This window comes from Gorilla gorilla, chromosome 22 (assembly GCF_029281585.2).
Source record: "Gorilla gorilla gorilla isolate KB3781 chromosome 22, NHGRI_mGorGor1-v2.1_pri, whole genome shotgun sequence".
NCBI lineage: Eukaryota > Metazoa > Chordata > Mammalia > Primates > Hominidae > Gorilla > Gorilla gorilla.
In genome coordinates this window covers 38,938,430-38,954,060 of record NC_073246.2, presented here as the reverse complement: position 1 = coordinate 38,954,060, position 15,631 = coordinate 38,938,430, and the positions used below count along the sequence as shown (strand labels likewise).

The following is a 15,631-nucleotide window of genomic DNA, read 5'->3' as shown; positions in this document are numbered from 1 at the left end:
TGGGCAACAAGAGTGAAACTCCATCTCAAAAAATAAAAAAGAATATAGGGAAGACAGAGTGGCAGAAGTGGCTTCCTCACTACTACCCCAAAAAGGCTGAAGTGTTGCAATTGTTGAGGCAAAAACATGATGGCTCCCAGACACTAGCCACTTGGGCTGTCTCCTGTTTTCCCCTATTTTAAACAATGAGTACAACAAACATCTTTTGTGGATAAACTTTGTGAAATTGTGTCCTTGGGCTAGGCTTCTTGTATTGGAATTACTACAGGGTCAAAGAGCTTGAATGTTGATATGGTTCAGCTCTGTGTCCCCACCCAAATCTCATCTCGAATTTTAATCCCCACGTGTTGAGGGAGGGACCTGGTGGGAGGTGACTGGATCGTGGGAGTGGTTTCCCCAAAGCTGTTCTCGTGAAAGTGAGGGAGGCCTCACGAGATCTGATGGTTTAAAAGTGGCAGTTTCCCCTGCATTCTATCTCTGACTCTCCTTCCGCTATGTAAGACATGCCTTGCTTCCCCTTCACCTTCTGCCATGAATGTAAGTTTCCTGAGGCCTCCCCAGCCATGTGGAACTGTGAGTCAATTAAACCTCTTGTTTATAAATTACCCAGTCTCAGGTAGTATCTTTACAGCAGTGTGAGAATGGACTAATACAAATAATACTAGTACAAAACAGACTAAGACACTTAATATAAAACACCAGAGTGATCTCCAAAAGGATTCTATCAGTTTACTCCCTGTAACTCACCAACACTGGGGATTACCCATGTACCCTTATGTATTGTTCCTCAAATTTGGAGTATACAAAATATCATGGTGTTCCATTTTTCCTAATCTAACTGAATATGCTTTGATTTTCCATGGTTCATTATTGACAGACATTTCAGAGTCATCTATTGTGGGATTTCCTGACCCTCCTTTGGGTTACTTATGCTTATTCTATCAAAGAAAATGGAAGACGATACTGGTTTTTAATCTATGGTATTTGCTGTCACTGCCATTGTGCCTTAGCGAGGCTTATGGTTCCACCTTCTCCCTCCCCTCCCTCACAAACTGCCAAAGGCTCACAGGGCTTGGAGCTCTGTGTCCAGAGGACCGTGTCTCAACCAACCCGCTATTCAAGGCCCTCCTCCATGGGTGCTGCACACCAACTGTATTGGTCTCTGTCCACCTGTCCCAGTCTCAGGACCCGCAGCCATCACTGCTGGGTTTGGGCACATGCCCTGTGGCAGAGGCTTCTGACATCTCTGTGTTTGTTCTCCCCATCTTCCTTTGAAATAGTTCCCCATTTTTAATGAGGCACATGGTGGCCCAGAATAGAGCAATAAAAAGTAGGCCAGATGCCAGAAAGTGGCTCAGTAATTACCACTTGTCCCACTTTTGCTAAGAAATTAAGGAATGGTATGTAGTTTTAATTTGCAACTTGGCATACTAACAAAACTCAGTATTTTTATTCAAATAGTGAATAAAAACTCAGTATTTTTATTCAAATAGACAAACAGTGAATGAATAAATAAATAAATGGCACTTAAGTGGCCAACCTCCAAGGAGCAAAGTAAAAAGAGCATGGGCTTTGGGAATCCATTAGAACTGAGCTCAAGTCCCAGCTACACTACTTCCTGCCAGTGTACCTTGGGCAGGTTACATTACCTCTCTGAGCTCGGTTTCTTCATCTGTAAAACGTCACTTATTGTGTAGGCTACTGGGAAACAGGAAGTGTATAAAATGCTTAAAACTGTGCTTGGGCCACAGTCAGGCCTTGAGTAATGGTAATCGCTACTGTACCCCACACTTTTCCTCACTGTGTTCACCACTCTGGAAACTGCTTCATCTCCACCAATTCCTGTCCATCATTGTATTTGTTTCCTGGGGCTGCAGTAACAAATCACCTCAAACTAAGTGGCTTTAAACAATAGAAATGGATTATCTCGCAGTCCTGGAGGTCACAAGACTGAGATGAGCTTCAGAGCCATCAAGGCCTCAGCAGGGCCAAACTCCCTCCGGAAGTGGGAGGGGATGCTGCCTGGCCTTGTCCAGCCTCACGCTGCATCACACAGCCTTGGTTTGTGGCTGCATCTCGCCACTGCCTGCCTCAGTGGTCCTGTGGGTGCTCCCCTTCAGTATACATCAAACCTCCCATGGCCTCTGTCCTCTAAGGACATGTTCTCGCATTGCTATAAAGAACTACCTAAGGCCAGGCACGGTGGCTCATGCCTGTAGTCCCAGCACTTTGGGAGGCCGAGGCGAGCAGATCACAAGGTCAGGAGTTCGAGACCAGCCTGACCAACATGGTGAAACCCCCATCTCTACTGAAAATACAAAAATTAGCCGGGCAGGGTGGTGCATGCTTGTAATCCCAGCTACTCAGGAGGCTGAGGCAGGAGAATTGCTTGAACCCGGGAGGCGGAGGTTGCAGTGAGCCGAGATTGTGCCACTGCACTCCAGCCTGGGTGACAGAGCGAAACTCCGCCTCAAAAAAAAAAAAACAAAACACTACCTAAGACTGGGTAATTTGAGACAGGGTATCACTCTGTCACCTAGGCGTGAGTGCAGTGGTAGATCACTGCTCACTGCAGCCTCAACTTCCTGGGCTCAAGCAATCCTCCTGCCTCAGCCTCCTGAGTAGCTGGGACTTTAGGTGTGTGCGACCACGCCCAGCTAGTTTTTGTTTTTTAATTTTTAGTAGAGATGGGGTTTTGCTGTGTTACCCAGGCTCTTATGAAACTCCAGAGCTCAAGGATTCGCCTGCCTCAGCCTCTGCAAGTGCTGGGATTACAGGTGTGAGCCACCACACCCCTACTGTACCGTTTCTATCTTTAGATTTGTTTAGATACACAAACACCATTGTGTCACCACTACCTGCAGCATTCATGCGGTAACATGCTGCACAGGTTTGTAGCCTTGGAGCCCGAGGCTGTACCATGCAGCCTAGGTGTGAGGAGACTATGCCATCTAGGTTTGTGTAGGTCACTCTGTGATGTTCACACAGTGACGGAATTGCCTGATGACACATTTCTCAGACCATATCCCCGTCATTCAGTGATGCATGACTGTGCCTCATCTTTTCTCTCTCTGTCATCTGTGATACTCAGAAATGCACCTGGGTTCTGTATCTACGCATGTCAGTCTCTGTAATTGTCCTCAGCAGTATGACTGTAACAGGCCTCTTGTCTAAGTACCGCAAAGAGAGGAGGCGTGTCTGGGCATTTTATACAGGGCTGTGGGCCAGTACCTGCCACACCTGGCTCCTTTCGGGTCATCAGAAGGGCCTGCCCCTCCCACTCAGGGCCCACATCTGCTGTTTCTTCTGCCTCCAACGCCCGTCCTCCTCCTCCACCCCTTTCCCTCTCCCTTCGCACCAAGCTTCTTTCCTTAGGCCCACCCTCCGCGACAGTGCTCACAACTGTCATTTCCCATATACCCTTTTGTGCAAGCCACACCATGCCAGGGACCCTGCCTGTTTGGTCACCTCATCCCCAAGGCCTGGCTCAGTGCCTGGTATGCAGAAGGGCCCTCGATAAATACCTGCCCAATGAATGAGTAACCCAGGCAGAGAAAGTGGTGGTGGAGGTAAAGCACATCTTGGGGGCCGTCCACCCAGAGCCCTATGCTCCTTGCCCTGGCTCTAATGGATGGACGGATGGATGGACAGATGGAGGGACAGAGGCCTTGGCATAATTTGGCTGACTTGTCTCTGAAGGTTGGAATGTAAATTTCTCTTCCACCCCTCTTCACAACAGCCGTGTGAAGAATCTGAGAGAAAAGAGACCATGTGGCTTGTGCAAAGTTAATGCGGGAAACGGAGTGGGTTTTATACCATGCCTGCAACGTTCACCCGAAAAATGGGGCCGCTGAGCTGCTGGCATGGGCAGGAAAGTGAACAGATGTGCAGAGAAGTCCTTTCCATTAAAAAAAAAAAAAAAAAAAGACAAGTCCCCAAATAGTTTCACAGTTCAGCATTTTCTGTCCTGGTTGGCTGGGCGACTGGGACCTTTGTGCAGCTTCCTGACCCCAACTGCTTCCCATCACCCCAGCTCAGCTGGACCAACTCAACTCACAAATCTGGACACTGGGTCTCAAGTGCTCCCATCTTCCTTCTTGCTGTGTGAGGCCATGGGAGTGTTCACCCCCTGTAATAGTTTTCATGCTGCTGATAAAGACATACCTGAGACTTTATTTATATAGGAAAAGGGGTTTAGTGGACTTACAGTTCCATGTGGCTGGGGAAGCTTCACAATCATGGTGGAAAGCAAGGAGGAACAAGTCAGGTCTTACATGGATGGCAGCAGGCAAAAAGAGAGAGCTTGTGCAGCGAAACTCCCATTTTTAAAACCATCAGATCTCATGAGATTCATTCACTATCACGAGAACAGCATGGGAAAGACTTGCCTCCATGATTCAATTATTTCCCACTGGTCTTTTCCACATGTGGGAATTATGGGAGCTACAAGATGAGATTTGGGTGGGGACACAGAGCCAAACTATATCACCCCCTAATGCTCTGTTTCCTCACCTGTTAGATGGAGACCCCTCTCTCCACTATCCCCAGGGCTGACTCAGGTGGAGTGGGTGAAACTCCTGGTATTCACAGAGCCTATCCCATGGTCTCACTGCTGCTCCCTCCATGTTCCCTGGCCCTACCCACACCCCCAGACGGGCTTCCATTTCTCTCCGAATGTACCCTGTGGTACACACCCTGGTCCAAAGGCAGACTCGGCTGTTTCATTTGTCTTCACAGGGACTTGATTGATTCATCTTGGGTCTCAGTGCCTATCTCAGGGTAGCTACCATATATATATACATGGTTGTTGAGTGAAGAAGAAAAAAAAATCAGACATTCCTATCAGAAATCATTAGATGTGTTATAATTAAATTGTAGGTGCAATAAGAGAAGTGTAAGCCTTTTTTCATGTTAAGGAGTCAAATCATTGACCCAGATATTTTGAATTATCAGTATGGAGATCCTGTAACAACCTTAAATTACTAGAAAGCCATCATTGTTTACTATTTTCAAATTTTGGTAAGTCTTTTAAGATTTTTTTTCCCTGAGGTTACTAAAGCTTATGAAACTCATTTGATAACAACTTCAGCCCAAATTCCCCATCATTGTCTAACATGAAGATTAAATTTGGTGTGTGTGAAAGATAAATGAACTGCTACGGGACAAAAAGGCAATTAGAAATAATGGCCTCTGGCCACAAAGGCACACAAATTAAAGGACTGTCAACCCAGGACAGAGATTCTATCAGTGATGAATCTGGCATTTCACTTGACTGCTGATCTAGTACAATTATGGGAAAACTAACCAAGATGACCTGAGTGCACAGACAGACTGGGCCATCCGTCTCCCAAGTGAAATTTCCCGGTACCCAACTTCAGGCTTTGCTTTTCCATCACTGCTGAGTGGCAGTATGGTAGAGAGAGATGACCTTTACTTAACCTTGAGAATAACTCCACCTCTTCCTGGCCAAAATAGACAATGTATGTCAATGCCTGCTGACAATCCATTTACAGGAGTTATTGCATGTTTGGTCTAAGTTGATGATCTCTTTGCCTTTTCGAACTTTATTTTACAAAATAAATATATTCCATAGGCCATCTTGGACGCTATAAAGGACCACACACCAGCGACAGATGCATGACAAATTTAAAAGGTAACTTTTATCTGTTTTGTTTTGTTTTAGGGTTTTTTTTACTCTAACATTCAGCCGAACTAATATAAAGAAATAACCAAGTTTCACCTGCCACCTTCTCACTGGGTGACACTCTACTTTCATTCCTTTAGGTATTTAGAAAATGTTTATTGCTGTCAGCAACCCAATAGATAAGTGATTCCAAAACAAATCCTGAATCAAGCACTCTTTTTAGACTTAACTCCTTCCTTCCCAAACATACCTGTGTAATGATTTGTTCAAAGATCTGAAGTAAACGACATCAGATCAGATATCCAATCCTTCAAAGAAAATGGTTTCAGTGAAGTTAAATCCCAAAACTTGCCCTCATTTTCACCTCTTCAGCTCATCCTTATCAGGAGCTTCTTGTCACCAATAAGATTAGTGGTAGTTCGTGTGTTGGACTAAATCAGATTTTTTTCTGTTGGGTTAATCAAGACAATGTCATGAACCAAATAACTTAGTGATTGAAAGGCACTAATGGCTCATGACCAGCCTGGCCAACATGGCAAAACCCCGTCTCTACTAAAAATACAAAAATTAGCCCGGCGTGATGGCGGGCGCCTGTAGTCCCAGCTACTGGGGAGGCTGAGGCAGGAGAATCACTTGAACCTGGGAGGCGGAGGTTGCAGTGAGCCAAGATCATGCCATTGCACTCCAGCCTCAGTGACAAGAGCGAAACTCTGTCTCAAAAAAAAAAAAAGGCACTAATGAAGCCCATCAGCTACACTCTCTACGAATCGATAGACTATTTCAGAAATACCCTTGATTAAAAGTCTCTAAAATTTTAGCTAAGGTCATTTCATGATTATAGTCTTTTAAGTCTACATAAGTAATGAAAATGGAATGTTACCAGATGGTTGATTTTTAAATATTGTTATTGTTTTAATAAGTATCACTTATTTTAGAAGTAATGTCTATTCATTGTAGAGAATTTTAAAACTATAGAGAATAACAAAAAATTCAAATCACCCATAATCCATCACCCAAAGATAATTACTCTTAATAGTCTTGTATAAGTCCTTATAAGCGTATGTGTGTGTTATAGATGTATATTTAACAAAAAAAGTAGGATCACACTGTAAATATAATTTTGTGTTCCTCATTTTAAAAATAATATGATATTGTGAACAGTTAGCAGCTATATTATAATTGCATCAAGTGGATGCACTAACATTTGTTTTACAAAGTCTCTATTATTAGACTTTTGAGATGGTTCTACATTTTCATTTTTATGAATGTCCTAACAGCAAATATTCTCGAACAAAAATCTTTATCCTTATCTCTGATTTGTCCTTAGGAAAGAGTTTTAGAAGGATAACGGGATATAAAATTTCTGAAACTCTTATGAATTGCCAAATTGCCAGGAAGGTAGCCTCAATTTTACATTCCCGCCAACAAAGCATGACTGTTCACTTGTCCACATCACATATTGATTGTTTATTTAATAAGCATTTTATGCTTTAATTTTTCAAGAAAATGACAGTAGATCTTCCATGATCATTTTGAGAATTAATGAAATGAGTTCAGAGAAATTACAAAGTATGGTTTGGATAGCTGACAGGCTATGGTTTCACAGGAATTTACTTAGCAAACTTATATTAAGAGCTTCCTGGCAGCCTAGGAGGCTGAAATCACTTATTTGTATGACACGACTTAAACTTTCAAACTCATTTAGGAAATTCCCTTCACAGGCCAGGTACGGTGGGTGGCTCAGGTCTATAATCCCAGTGATTTGGGAAGCCGAGGTGGGAGGATTGCTTGAGCCCAGGAGTTCAAGGCTGCAGTAAGCTATGATGGCACTAGCCTGGGTGACACCACGAGACCCTATCTCTTAACAAAACAAGAAAACAAGGAAATAAAAGAAAATTCCCTTTACACACAAGGTAATTCTTTTTCAAGAATAAAAATGGCTATGGAGTTGCCTAATTTATTATTTTTTGTCTGTGTTTCTTCTTTTTTTTTTATGTTAACTTTATTTATTTATTTATTTATTTATTTATTTATTTATTTATTGACAGAGTCTCACACTGTTGCCCAGGCTGGAGTGCAGTGGCACAATTTCGGCTCACTGCAACCTCCGCCTCCCATGTTCAAGCGATTCTCCTGCCTCAGCCTCCTGAGTAGCTGGGATTACAGGCGCCTGCCACCGCGCCCAGCTAATTTTTGTATTTTTAGTACAGACGGGGTTTCAGCATGTTGGTCAGGCTGGTCTCAAACTCCTGACCTCATGACCCACCCGCCTCAGCCTCCCAAAGTGCCAGGATTACAGGTGTGAGCCACTGCGTTGGGCCTGAAAATGCTGTTAATGCATTCCTTTTTATGGCTGAGTAGTATTCCAGTGTGTGTGTATACACACACACACACACACACATATTTATATAAAATAGTTTCTTTATCTACTCTTTGATTGATGGGCATTTGGGTTGTTTCTATGACTTTGCAGTTGTGAATTGTGCTGCTATAAACATGCGCGTGCAAGTATCTTTTTCATGTAATGACTTCTTTTCCTCTGGGTAGACACCCGGCAGTGGGATTGCTGGATCAAATGGTAGTTCCACTTTCAGTTCCTTGAGGAGTCTCCATACTGTTTTCCATAGTGGTTGTGCTAGTTTACATTCCCAGCAGCAGTGTAGAAGTGTTCCCTGATCACCGCATCCACACCAACATCTACTGTTTTTCGGTTTTTTGATCATGGCCATTCTTGCAGAAGTGAAATGGTATCGCATTGTGGTTTTAATTTGCATTTCCCTGATCATTAGTGATGTTGAACATTTTTTCATATGTTTGTTGGCCATTTGTATATCTTCTTTTGAGAATTGTCTATTCATGTCCTTAGCCTACTTTTTGATGGGATTGTTTTTTCCTTACTGATTTGTTTAAATCTGTTGTAGATTCTGGATATTTTATTTTTATTTTATTATTTTTATTTTATTATTATTATTTTTTTTTTTTTTTGAGATGGAGTCTAGCTTTGTCGCCCAAGCTAGAGTGCAGTGGCACAATCTCAGCTCACTGCAACATCCGCCTCCCAGGTTCAAGTGATTCTCCTGCCTCAGGCTCCCGAGGAGCTGGGATTATAGGCGCACACCATCACGCCCAGCTAATTTTTTGTATTTTTAGTAGAAATGGGATTTCACCATGTTAGCCAAACTAGTCTCAAACTCCTGAGCTCAGGTGATCCGCCTGCCTCAGCCTCCCAAAGTGCTGGGATTACAGGCGTGAGCCACCGCGCCTGGCCTGTGATTTCTTTCAGCAGTGTTTTGTAGTTCTCCTTGTAGAGGTCTTTAGACTCATTGACTAGGAATATTCCTACGTTTTTTGTTTTTTGTTTTTCCCAGCTATTGTAAAAGGGGTTGAGTTCTTGATTTGATTATTTGCGTGGTCGCTGTTGGTATATAGAGGAGCTACTAATTTGTGTACATTAATCTTGTATCCAGCAATTTTGCTGAATTCTTTTATCAGTTCTGGGAGCTTTCTGAAGGAGTCATTAGGGTTTTCAAGGTAAACGATCATATCGTCAGCAAACAGGAACAGTTTGACTTCCTCTTTACCAATTTGGATGCCCATTATTTCTTTTTCTTTTTCTTTTTTTTTTGAGACAGAGTCTCGCTCTGTCACCCAGGCTGGAGTGCAGTGGCACGATCTTGGCTCTCTGCAACCTCCACCTCCCGGGTTCAAGAAATTCTTCTGCCTCAGCCTCCTGTGTAGCTGGGATTAGCACACCACTACACCCAGCTAATTTTTGTATTTTTAGTAGATACAGGGTTTTACCATGTTGGTCAGGCTGGTCTCAAATTCCTGACCTTGTGATCCGCCTGCCTTGGCCTCCCAAAGTACTGGGATCACTGGCATGAGCCACTGTACCCGGCCTGCTCTTTATTTCTTTCTCTTGTCTGATTGCTCTGGCTAGGACTTCCATTACAATGTTGAAGAGGAGTGGTGAGAGTGGGCATCCTTTTCTTGTTCCAGTTGTTGGGGGGAGAGAATGCTTTCAACTTTTCCCCATTCAGTACTATGTGGGCTGTGGGTTTGTCATAGATGGCCTTTATTACACTGAGGTATGTCCTTTGTATGCTGATTTTGCTGAGAGTTTTAATCATTAAGGGGTGCTGGATTTTGTCTAATGCTTTTTCTGCATCTATCGAGATGATCATGTGATTTTTTTTTTTCTTTTTGAGACGAAGTTTCACTCTTGTCACCCAGGCCAGAGTGCAATTGCGTGATCTCGGCTCACTGCAACCTCCACCTCCTGGGTTCAAGCGATTCTCCTGCCTCAGCCTCCCACGTAGCTGGGACTACAGGGGCCTGGCACAACACCTGGCTAATTTTTTAATATTTTTTAGTAAAGACAGAGTTTACCATGTTGATCAGGCTGGTCTTGAACTCCTGACCTCAGGTGATCCACCTACCTCAGCCACCCAAGGTGCTGGGATTACAGGCGTGAACCACTGCACCTGGCTGTGATTTTTGTTTTTAATTCTGTTTATGTAGTGCATCACATGTATTGACTTGCGGATGTTAGACCATCCCTGCATCCCTGGTATGAAACCCACTTGATCATGGTGGATTATCTTTTTGATATGCTGTTGGATTCGGTTAGCTAGTATTTTATTAAGGATTTTTGCATCTATGTTCATGAGTGATATTGGTGTGTAGTTTTCTTTTTTGGTTGTGTCCTTTCCTGGCTTCGGTATTAGGGTGATGCTGGCTTCGTAGAATGAATTAGGGAGGGTTCCTTCTTTCTCTATCTTGTGGAATAGTGTCAAAAGGATTGGTACCAATTCTTTGACTGTCTGGTAAAATTATCCTGTGAATCCGTCTGATCCTGGACCTTTTTTTGTTGGTAGTTTTTTTATTACCATTTCAATCTTGCTGCTTGTTATTGGTCTGTTCAGGGTATCTAATTCTTCCTGATTGAAGCTTGGAGGGTTGTGTTTTTCCAGGAATTTATCCATCTCTTCTAGGTTTTCTAGTTTATGTGCATAAAGGTGTTCATAGTAGCCTTGAATGATCTTTTGTATTTCAATGGTGTCAGTTGTAATATCTCCTGTTTCATTTCTTAATGAGGTTATTTGGATTTTTTCTCTTTCCTTGGTTAATCTTGCTAATGGTCATCAATTTTATTTATCTTTTCAAAGAACCAGCTTTTTGTTTCATTTATCTTTTGTATGTGTTTGTTTGTTTGTTTGTTTCAATTTCATTTAGTTCTGCTCTGATCTTGGTTATTTCCTTTCTTTTGCTAAGTTTGAGTTTGGTTGTTCTTATCTCTCTAGTCCTTGAGGCGTGACCTTGGATTGTCAGTTTGCGCTCTTTCAGTCTTTTTGCTGTAGGTGTTTAGGGCTATGAACTTTCTTCTTAGCACTGCCTTTGCCGTATCCCAGAGGTTTTGATAGGTTGTGTCATTATTGTTGTTTGGTTCTAAGAACTTTTTAATTTCCATATTGATTTTGTTTTTGACCCAATGCTCATTCAGGAGCGGGTTATTTAATTGCCATGTAGTTGCATGGTTTTGAAGGTTCCTTTTGGAGTTTATTTCCAGTTTTATTCCACTGTGGTCTGAGAGAGTGCTTGATATAATTTCAAATTTTCTTAAATTATATGAGGCTCATTTTATGGCCTATCATATGGTCTATCTTGGAAAAAGTTCCATGCGCTGTTGAATAGAATGTGCATTCTGTGGTTGTTGGATGAAATGTTCTGTATATATCTGTTAAGCCCATTTGTTCCAAGGTATAGTTTAAATTCATCTGTTTCTTCGTTGACTTTCTGTCTTGATGACCTGTCTGGTGCTGTCAGTGGAGTACTGAAGTCCCCCACTCTTATTGTGTTGATGTCTATCTCATTTTTTAGGTCTATTCTTAATTGTTTATAAATTTGGGGGCTCCAGTGTTACGTGGGTATATGTTTAACATTGTGATATTTTCCTGTTGGACAAGGCCTTTTACCATTATATAATGTCCCTCTTTGTCTCTTTTAACTGCTGTTGCTTTAAAGTTTGTTTTGTCTGAAATAAGAATAGCTACTCCTTCTCACTTTTGATGTCCATTTGCATGCAATGCCTTTTTCCACCCCTTTAAGTTTATGTGAGTCCTTATGCGTTAGGTGAGTCTCCTGAAGGCAGCAGATGGTTGGTGAGTTTTTATCCATTCTCCAGTCCTGTATCTTTAAAGTGGAGCATTTAGGCCATTTACATTCAATGTTAGTATTGAGATATGAGGTACCGTTGCATTCATCATGCTATTTGTTGCCTGTGTACTTTGGGTTTGTTTTTTGTTTTTTGTTTCTGCTTTTTAACTTGTATTTCTGTTTTATAGGTCCTGTGTGATTTATGCTTTAAAGAGGTTCTGTTTTGATGTGTTTGCAGGATTTGTTTCAAGATTTAGAACTCCTTTTAGCAGTTCTTGTAGTGGTGGCTTGGTAGTGGCAAATTCTCCCAGTATTTGTTTGTCTGAAAAAGACTGTATCTTTCAGTCACATGTGATGCTTAGTTTCTCTAGATACAAAATTCTTGGCTGATAATTGTTTTGTTTGAGGAGGCTGAAGATAGGGCCCCAATCCCTTCTATCTTGTAGGGTTTCTGCTGAGAAATCTGCTGTTAATCTGATAGGTTTTCCTTTATAGGTTACCTGGTACTTCTGTCTCACAGCTCTTAAGATTCTTCCCTTCTTCTTAACTTTGGATAACCTGATGACCCTGCGCTTAGGGAATGATCTTTTTACAATGAACTCTGCAGGTGTTCTTTGTGCTTCTTGTATTTGGATGCCTAGGTCTCTAGCAAGGTTGGGGAAGTTTTCCTTGATTATTCCCCCAAATATGTTTTCCAAACTTTTAGATTTCTCTTCTTCCTCAGGAACACCAATTATTCTTAGGTTTGGTTGTTTAACACAATCCCAGACTTCATGGAGACTTTGTTCATATTTTCATATTCTTTTTTCTTTGTCTTTGTTGGATTGGGTTAATTCGAAGACCTTGTCTTCAAGCTCTGAATTTTTTTCTTCTACTTGTTCAATTCTATTGCTGAGACTTCCCAGAGCTTTTTGCATTTCTATAAGTGTGTCCAATATTTCCTGAAGTTTATATTGTTTTTTCTTTAAGCTATCTATTTCCTTGAATATTTCTCCCTTCACTTCTTGTATTGATTTTTGCATTTCCTTGCACTGGGCTTCGCCTTTCTCTGGTGCCTCCCTGATCAGCTTAATAACTAACCTCCTGAATTCTTTTTCAGGTAAATCAGAGATTTCTTCTTGGTTTGGATCCATTGCTGGTAACTAGTGTGATTTTTGTGGGGGGTTTAAAGAGCCCTGTTCTGTCATATTACCAGAGTTGGTTTTCTGGTTCCTTCTCATTTGGGTAGGCTCTGTCAGAGGGAAGGTCTAGGGCTGAAGGCCGTTGTTCAGATTCTTTTGTTTCACGGGGTGTTCTTTTGTTGTAGTACTCTCCCCCTTTTCCTATGGATGTGGCTTCCTGTGAGCCGAACTGCAGTGATTGTTGTCTGTCTTCTGGGTCTAGCCACCCAGCAAGTCTACCCGGCTCCAGGCTGGCACTGGGGGTTGTCTGCACAGGGTCCTGGATGTGAACCATCTATGGGTCTCTCAGTCATGGATACCAGCACCTGTTCCAGTGGAGGTGGCAGGGGGTGTGCAATGGACTCCGTGAGGGTTCTTAGCTTTGGTGGTTTAATGCTCTATTTTTGTCCTGGTTGGCCTCCTGCCGGGGAGGTAGCGCTTTCCAGAGAGCATCAGCTATGGTACTGTGGAGAGGAACCAGCCGTGGATGGGGCCCTAGAATTCCCAAGAGCATATGTCCTTTGTCTTCACTACCAGGGTGGGTAGGGAAGGGCCATCAGGTGGGGGCAGGGTTAGGTGTGTCTGAGCTGCGACTCTCCTTGGGCGGGTCTTGCTGCGGTTGCTTTGGGGGATGGAGGTGAGTTTCCCAGGTCAGTGGAGTTGTGTACCTAGGAGGATTGTGGCTGCTGCTGAGTCATGCAGGTTGTCAGGGAAGTGGGGGAAAGCTGGCAGTTACAGGCCTCACCCAGCTCCCATGCAATAAAAAAGGGCCAGTCTCACTCCCACCATGCACCACTAACAGAGTCTGTTTCCAAGCAGTGGGTGACACAGGCTTGAGAACTTGCCCCAGGCTACCTGCCTCCCAGCTGCGAAAGAAAAGGGCGTGGTTCTTCCCCTGCCTGTGGAATCTGCACCCTGGATTCATGCCCTCCCCTGAGTTCTGACGGGGAGGCTTCTCGCCCCAGTTCAGCTGGAGATTTCCTTCTCCCTGTAGCATATCCCCCCACTCCTCTAGCTGCTCTCCCAATGGGTCCCTGCGGTGCCAGGCAGCAATGGCCTGCTTGGGGACCCAGCGAGCTCCCAAGGCCTTTCCCAGTGCTTCCTCTACCCCTGTATTTCGCTTGGCTCTCTAACTTGACTCAGCTCCAGGTAAGGTCAGAAGCTTCTCCCGCAAACAGACCTTTAGTTTCTCCAGTGGGGGTGTGTGTTCAGGAGAAGAGGATCTCCCTTTCCCACTTCTGCAGTTGGGGCGCTCACAGTATTTGGGGTGTCTCCTGGGTCCTGCAGGAGACAGAGAGTCTGTGGGTTCTCTCAAGATTGCCGATTTGTTCTTGCAGTCAATTTGGAGCTAAAATTCACTATGCGAGCCTCCGCACGTTGCTCTGTCCATTCGAGTTGGAGCTACAATCTAGTCCTGCCTCCCATCCGCCATAATGATCCCTGCTCGAGTTGCCTAATTTAAACCTGCCTAAATCATCTTTTGTAAATGATTTGCAGCAACTTTCTGTAATATGTAAAGACCTTCAGCAACAATGAAAGTGGCCTGACAAACTCTTCTATGTCAGGGTAGCAAAATGCAAAGAGAAGAAATATATTACTCTGATTGTAGACATACACCAATTTGTAAATAGGTCTCAATTGCAGCTTACCACATTTTTTGTTTGTCTGTTTTGAGACAGGGTCTCACTCTTTCACCCAGGCTAGAGAGTTCAGTGGCATGATCATAACTCATTGCAGCCTTGAACCCCTGGGCTCAACTGATCCTCCTGCATCAGCCTCCTGAGTAGCTGGGACTTACAGGCCTGTGGCACAACACCCAGCTAATTTTTGTGTGTGTTTGTGTGTGTAGAGATGCGTCTTGCTATGTTTCCCAGACTGCATACTTTTTTAAAAAAAGAATACAGGAAGCACAATTCTTAAATTATGTAAAATAATGTGCTTTTCCTTTTGGAGATTTACAAGATACTTTAGAAACTTCTGGAGCATCCGTATCATTGGCAAGGGCACCCATTGCCACTTTTTTGCAGCCCGCAAACATCAACTGATAGAAGGCCAGATAAACCAACGTATCTGTGAATCAGACCCTACTCTTATTTCTCAGAAAAATTATGAGTTCAAATTCCCTTTTCCGTGCTTTAGCTTTTCTTTTCTGGTTGCACAACATACTATCTTTGAGGAAATCCTTCCATAAAGAGAATTCCATCTTGGCAGCATCTTATCTCAGTCAGTAAGTGTCCAAGGCATAAAAAGTTTCTTTAAAAGTCGTTTGCATGCTAAACCTTTGCAAGAAAGCTGCTCTTAAAAACCTGTCTCAGGATTGGACTTTTTTTTTTTTAATGTGGAGTGCTTCATGAATTTGTGTGTCATCCTTTCACAGGAGCCATGCTAATCCTCTCTGTATCATTCCAGTTGTAGTATACATGCAGCTGAAATGAGCAGGGGCTTGGACTGTTGGTGAGATGTTGCTTTATCATGATGTCCTTCTGAATGGGACAACTGAGTACCCCAGTGGAGTCAGGATGCATCTGCCTTTTGCTTTGCGACCAGAAAAAGGAAGGATGTGCAAACCATACATGTCCGCTCTGGGCTCACCCCAAACCTGGGCATCTTTTACTGCACGTGAACACTTCCTCTGAGAATCCCTCAGACACTTACCCCCAGCTGCTGCTGC

General features: G+C 43.2%; 1 non-coding gene across 1 annotated transcript; it reads right to left on the bottom strand.

Annotated features, from left to right (window-relative positions):
- Positions 1-15,292: 15,292 nt before the first annotated feature.
- LOC115931875 (U6 spliceosomal RNA) lies at positions 15,293-15,399 on the bottom strand. The gene has a single exon (XR_004068302.1). It is a non-coding gene; the product is annotated as a U6 spliceosomal RNA (small nuclear RNA).
- Between the last annotated feature and the right edge of the window lie 232 nt (positions 15,400-15,631).